This window comes from Neofelis nebulosa, chromosome 10, assembly GCF_028018385.1.
Source record: "Neofelis nebulosa isolate mNeoNeb1 chromosome 10, mNeoNeb1.pri, whole genome shotgun sequence".
NCBI lineage: Eukaryota > Metazoa > Chordata > Mammalia > Carnivora > Felidae > Neofelis > Neofelis nebulosa.
Window position 1 is genome coordinate 89693338 of NC_080791.1, and position 6449 is coordinate 89699786.

General features: G+C 45.5%; 1 long non-coding RNA gene across 1 annotated transcript; it reads right to left on the minus strand.

The window, feature by feature from the left end:
- Window positions 1-380: 380 nt before the first annotated feature.
- LOC131487711 (uncharacterized) lies at window positions 381-5327 on the minus strand. Its single transcript, XR_009249907.1, has 4 exons — window positions 5093-5327; window positions 4598-4758; window positions 3325-3425; window positions 381-1509 (listed from the first exon to the last, which is right to left on the minus strand). It is a non-coding gene; the product is annotated as an uncharacterized LOC131487711 (long non-coding RNA).
- Between the last annotated feature and the right edge of the window lie 1122 nt (window positions 5328-6449).

Here is a 6449-nt window from a genome sequence, read left to right on the forward strand (position 1 = left end):
GAGACTCCATGTAGGGACATGTCCTTGTAAATTTAAGAGCAGCTGCACGAGGGAGAATGTGGATTACCTTTCACATGAATTCCGTAGAGCTCTCACCATCCCAACCATGTTGTAAACTTGGCAGCAAGAATCGACTGCCCAGCTTTAGCTCCGGGCGAGACTGGGGAGAAAAATGCCACTTTGACGCAGGGCTGCGTTACTTAGAGAGTGCTGCCGTCTGACTATCACACATGCAATTGGTAGCTTGGAGTGGGTAAATATTCCATGCCACCAAAGGATCTCTGACCAAGACAAATAAGTGTGATAACTTATGTGCTCCCAAGAAATGGTAAGGATCGACTTCCCGACGCTGTATAAAAATGTTCTGTAAATTGGAAGGCACTGTCCACATACGATTTTATTCCAGTTGTCATTGTATTGTTATGAGCTCTGAACTGACTCTGAGATCTGGATGTTAAAAACATCTAGGAACTATCTATTTTATTTTGGATGCACAACATTGTAAGTGCCAGTAGTTGCCTGGTGTCACCCCCCTCCAGCCCCTCCCTGGCTCCTCGACCTCTAGAATCATGGAGCCCAAATTAGACTTTAGCTTTCAAGGGGTTGGTGTATACGTTAAGCATTCAAATGGCTAGAGTTGTCTCTGTGCTCAAATGGATGAAATAGTCACGGGTTCTCTTTTTTCTGTTACCACTGGCTAACTGAGTCACTTTCTGAAGTGTCACAGACAGCACAAAGTCCCCGGATATCCAGGCTGTTCCTTAGCTCACTGGGCCATATGGTCCCCTTGGCATCTAGTGTGAATGAAACAAACCACCAAAGCCAGAACCAATAGAAACCACGAGCAACATATAACAAACAGAGCTCAGAGCCCATCACCTTGCCAATGAGGCAGACTGGAAAGGCAGGCCTGACCTGAAAGGCTTCTCACTATAAATAGCTTTAATAAGAATAGGTTGTATCTAGCCACCCTCAGACAATGTCAAAGCATCTTCAGTGCTTCTCCTGTATGTGTCCTGTTGGAGACAACAATGGCCTGAATTCTTTTTGTCATCATAAGGCAGCCGAAACTCAACCAGATGGCATTCTCCTGGTATGGAGACCACAATGTGGCCTATGTCATCTGCGTGTGTTCTATTGGCCTATTCCCATCCTGAATGTTTGGAGAGAATTTAGGGATTAGAAGACCTAAGATATATTAGGCCTCTTTACCTATGTTTTTTCCTGTAGTTGTCCCCAGAGTTCTACAAATGAGGACTTTTTATCTCTTTCATAGAAGAGGAACCTGAGGCTCAGAGAGGTTAAGCATCTCACCCAAGGTTACACAGGAAGGAAATGGCAAAGCCAGGATACCGAATCACCAACTGCCTGACTTCAATGTCTTTCTTCTCTCCATTGCAGCATAGTGGAGTCTTGGGTGGAGTCTTGGATTCCTTCTGGATTGGCTTCTGAAAGGATCTTGTGCCTACAGATCCAGTCTTCTATCTCTGCCTCAGAGTTGCTGTTGAGCTGTTGGGGGAAGTGAATGGACACACGATGTATCACAGAGAGATCTAATTGGAATGAGAACTCAAGAGATTTTATCACTTTAATGAAGAATTGCTATTTTAAGATGAGATATATTGCTTATAAATTTGTGAAAGTTTTTTGTGTTAATTTTTTCTGTCCAAATGAACCCATACTATCCTGTATCAAAATAAATAATTTGCATATCATTTTCTGGGTTTTTGTTTAGTCTTAGGAGACTTGACCATTCATGTTACACGTAGAACTTGGAATTGCCTTTCATTTTTCTTCCATCCTGAATCAGTGTGGAATTCAGGGTCAGTATAGACAACTCAAGAATGTATGATTATGGCAGGAACAGACTGCCTAGCCCGGATCCCATTTCCCCGTCCTCTCTACCTCTAGCTGGACCCATGGGACTAGATATCACCAAGAGACTGTGAGGTCACAGCCAGTCCAAGGTAGTTAAGCAGTATGCGTGCTCCTTCAAACTCCCTCTCTCCTCTTCCACCTGGATGCAGAGAACTTTGAGGCTCTTTGATGAGACAACTAGGGCACTGATTCTCAAACTTGAATATGCATCAGAATCAATTGGAAGGCTATTAAAGCACAGATTGCTGGGTCTCACCCTGGAGTTCTTATTCCACAAATCTGGTTGAGATCTGAGAATTTGCAAGTTGTATAAGTTCCCAAATGCTGTTGCTGCTGGTCTGAGGACCACACATTGAAACAATGGCCCTCTGGCAACGCCCTAGAGAAATACCGATTGCACTTTGTACTCCTCTGGGGGAATCTTAAACTTACTGGTGCCCAAGCTGCTTCTCAAAGCAGTGAAATAGGAATCTCCGGGAGTGGGGCCCACCTATTAGCATTGTCAAAGCTCTTCGGGTAACGACAAAGTGCACTTAAAGTTGAAAACCATAACCTTGAAGTGGTTAGCCTTCAAGGAAAGCCTTAAGACTGAAGGAACTTGGGGCGACTGGATGGCTCAGTCAAGCGTCTGACTCTTGATTTCGGCTCAGGTCATGATTTTACAGTTTGTAGGATGGAGCCCCTGTGCTGGGCTCTGCACTGACGGCTCCGAGCCTGCTTGGGATTCTCTCTCTCTGTCTCTCTCTGCCCTTCCCCCCCCCCCCCAACTCTCTCTCTCTCTCTGTCTCTGTCTCTCAAAAAACCACAAATGTTAAAAAATAAAAAATTTTTAAAAAGTACACTTGTGTTAGGCTGTTGGAATTCTAGAGATGATTTGTTATCATAGCTAGCATTATCCTAATATGATAATGGTAACTATTAAGAACAAGCTTTCAGAAATTCTCTTTTTACCTCCTGCTTTGTTCTGCTCTGAGGGAGTATGGGTCAGATTAGTTCCAAGACATGTATTGGCTCACATTCTCCAAAGGTGGACATTTCAACAGAAATAAGGTTATAGCACATGTAATAGAGGAATAGTTTTTTTTCTTTGCCTTCCTTGTGGCCAGAATGGCAGGGCAACCCTAGATGCCCCTCTCCCCACCCCTTCACTTCCTCTTTCCTTGGGCACATTCACCTTCTCATCAGAAGCATGTTCAGAGCTCTTGGCTTGGCCAAGGTTGGACCCAAGATGGAGTGTCTTACGCTGATTGCATGTCTGCAAACCTAAACATAACTAGGTTTTCAGGCTTAGCTCTCCCAGAAAAGGAAAGGTCTAGGTCAATGGACTGGTTATATCTGAGAATTGGAACTGAACAATAAAGAGAAAGAACATGAGGTCCAACCTTACATACTTGAATTTCCATTAAGGTTTTGGATCAAAGCGCTCTCTAAAAATAATTTACTTACTGCTCCCCTGGGGCACTGTGGAGAGCCGGGGTCGGAAGGCCAAGGTGGGATTCAGGTGATTCTGGGTCCCCTGCCAAATGTCTTCATACGCCATCTCTTAGCTAAAAAGATGGTGTAATTGAGATAACATAAGCATTTAAAAGGCATGGTGACCAAAAAAAGACATGCTAGAGTTTTATTGAGGATTTCAACCCATGTCTGTTCACTTTAAGGGAAGCCCACCAATAACCTGATGAATAAACTGGACAGATTTCCGCCCCCTCCCCCCAAAATAACAGTTTTAGATGGAAGGAAATAGGAAGGCTAATGGCTCTAAAAGCATATTTTGCAGATTTTGCTTTCTCATGATAAATGTAAAGGGACAAATACCCTCAGGCGAGGACTGCTTTCCTGGCTGAAGCAGCTCTTATTCTCGGAGCTTCCTTCAACTATCCCTACAGGGAAACAGGCAACTCTTTCAGTTGCAAGACACAAAATGCAACCCGAGACAGTGCAAGCCCGAAGGAAATGGTATTGAATCACGTAGCCAAGTGTCCGGAAACAGGACTTGCTCAGACATAGGCTGATTCAGGGGCTCAGGTACTGTTCTCAAGAGTCAGCGTCTCTCTCTCTTCCTGACTTGATCATATTCAAAGACCACAGCTCCCCAATTATCTATAATGGTTACCAGGTCTCCAACTTCACACCTCATTCAAGTTCAGCAAGAATTGAACGAGAATCTTCTTCCCAGAATTCCCACCGAAAGTCTTACAGCCTCTCTAAATGGCTCTAATTAAGTCACATGGTTATGAGTGAACCAATCATTGGCGGCCAAGAGAATGCAATGCAGTGATTGGCTGATCCTAAATCACGTGCTCTGCTCCTGAGCCAACGGTCTAAGCCTTCTAAAATCACATGACTGAGAAGGGGCGTGGAGCTGTGAAAAGAAGCGGGAAGGCGTTCTGGGCAGCCAAAGCGTGGTAGTACCCCTACGTTCCAGAGTCAGCCTATGAAAATTCTTCAACTGGCTTCTCCCGCCAGAGGCGGTTCAGCAGGCACCTCTGATTTCCCACATAGATTTTCCAGCAAGTGGCTATAAAGGGGAAAGATGGCAGCAAGCATAAACCTGTAAAGGGACCGCAGCTCAGGGGCAAAGGTCTTCTGAGAAGGGAAGAAAGCAACCACGGGAATGGGGGCTGTGTTACCCCACCCGGTCATTGTCATTTCCCCAGGCAGAGCAGCCCGCCAATTCCGGAACTCAGGAACTGAATACCCAGTGCTGGGGAAAACTCACTTTCGGATGGAGACGCATGAGGCAGAAGCTTCCTCTCCTGTTTGCCCCGGGTCGCTTCCGTCCGTCCGCTGTCCTGACGCACACATAGATCCTTTTATGATGCTCCATGGAAACCAGAGATGGAATGAATCAAAAGTGGTCAGAGGAACCATTGTTCTCCCCTGTAAAATAACCGGACCCTTGTTAATTTGTTGCCAGTCTCAGTTTCTCCCAGAAAGATCCCCATTGGATGGTGGCTGTAAACAGGAAACTTGAAACCCTCAGTCATCCTTTGTATTAGTTAGTGTTCGTGGACAGCTGCAGGGGATCACCGTCCCAGAGCTCGGGCCGGGGTTGAATCCTCGTCAGGAGAAGAGCAGTATGTATTTTAGACGGGACACTCAGAGGAGAAACTGCATCTCCAGCAGGAAAGCCGAGGCGCAGAGATGTGGAAAAAAAGCATTTTTTAAGTAGATGACAGATTTGAGAGGATGGTAAAAGAACTCTTGGTTTTACCTGATGTACAATCAGCACGCCCCCACACTGTGGCCGGAGGAGAAGATAAAAATCCCTTAATTTCCTGTCGTCCAGCTAAAGACAGACTCCTGCTCCTGAGGAAATGGAGCTTTGGGGCGATGGAGGTAAATTGCAAGGCAGAGTATGCTTCAGAACTACTCCCGGCGGTGGTTCCTGCCCGTGCCCAAGGGAACCCTTATTACAAAGACGCTCCCTGTGAAGGTGAAGAGCTGGGACTCTGGTGCCAGACTGTCTGGGCTGGAGTCCCGGCTCTGGCACTCACCAGCTGTGCGACTGCGCAGAAGTCACTGAACCTTTCTCTGCGTCAGCTTCCTCATCTATAGCACCGGAGTAATAATAACACCTACCTCGATGGGTTGTTAGGAACATCAAGTAAGTTACTATATGCAAAGCGCTTCCACGTGTAAGCTGTAATTATCATTACTAACTACAGAGTTAAACAGAGCAACACAATAGAACGTATTGCATTACCTTATATTTTCTGTGTTTATTTGTCCAGGGGTGCAGGGTAGCCTCCATGTGGCCACTGAGGCTGAACCCAACACCAGGGGTCAAATCTGTATTTCCTTAGGGGTCTGGCACCTGTGCACCAGGTGAGGTGCCTGGAGACGTCGCCCTCCTTCTCTATGCCTGGATCTCTATGCCTCTTCCTAGGATGATTAGCAACTGAATTGTCTCTGAAACTCTACCCACAGGGATATGGTCTCAACCTTTACCCTCCAGAAAGTCTTCACGGCTAAATGCTGTGGTCAAATATCACTATAGTTCTCCAGATCTGGTACTTTTCCGTGTCGATCTCCAAATCTGGGTTATTTGGGGTCCTTTAGAATGTAAACTCTGTGAGGTTGTGGAGCATGTGGTGTCCGTGGGTCACTGTCTCCCTGTCTAGAACCAGGTGGGGCACTGGATTTGTTTGGTTATTTATTTATTTGTTTATTTATTTATTTGAATAATGGATCAGTGGATGAAGTCAGCCTCAGTTTTCACTGCACGTGGAACATCAGCCTCACGGTCCAGGTTGGATTTTGCCCAGTTCCATTTTCTCAACAGTGACTGGTGTGTGGTACTCACACCTGCTGGTGCTTTCTGAAGGCTTTTTTGGTTTGCACTCTGTTGCTCCTGGTGGCTAGCTACCCCTCACCCCCTCACATGCTCAGAAAAACAAATTAAAGTGGAGTCTAAATCCATTCCAGAGAAAAACAAAAATAGTTTTCTTCAAATTAAAAAAAAAAAAAAATCAAGCAGTCTTGTCTATGAAACAGGCGCTTTACCAAATGAGATATTTCTCATCGGAAGAACCGCATGGATTACTGAACTCATCCAATGAAAACCTAGG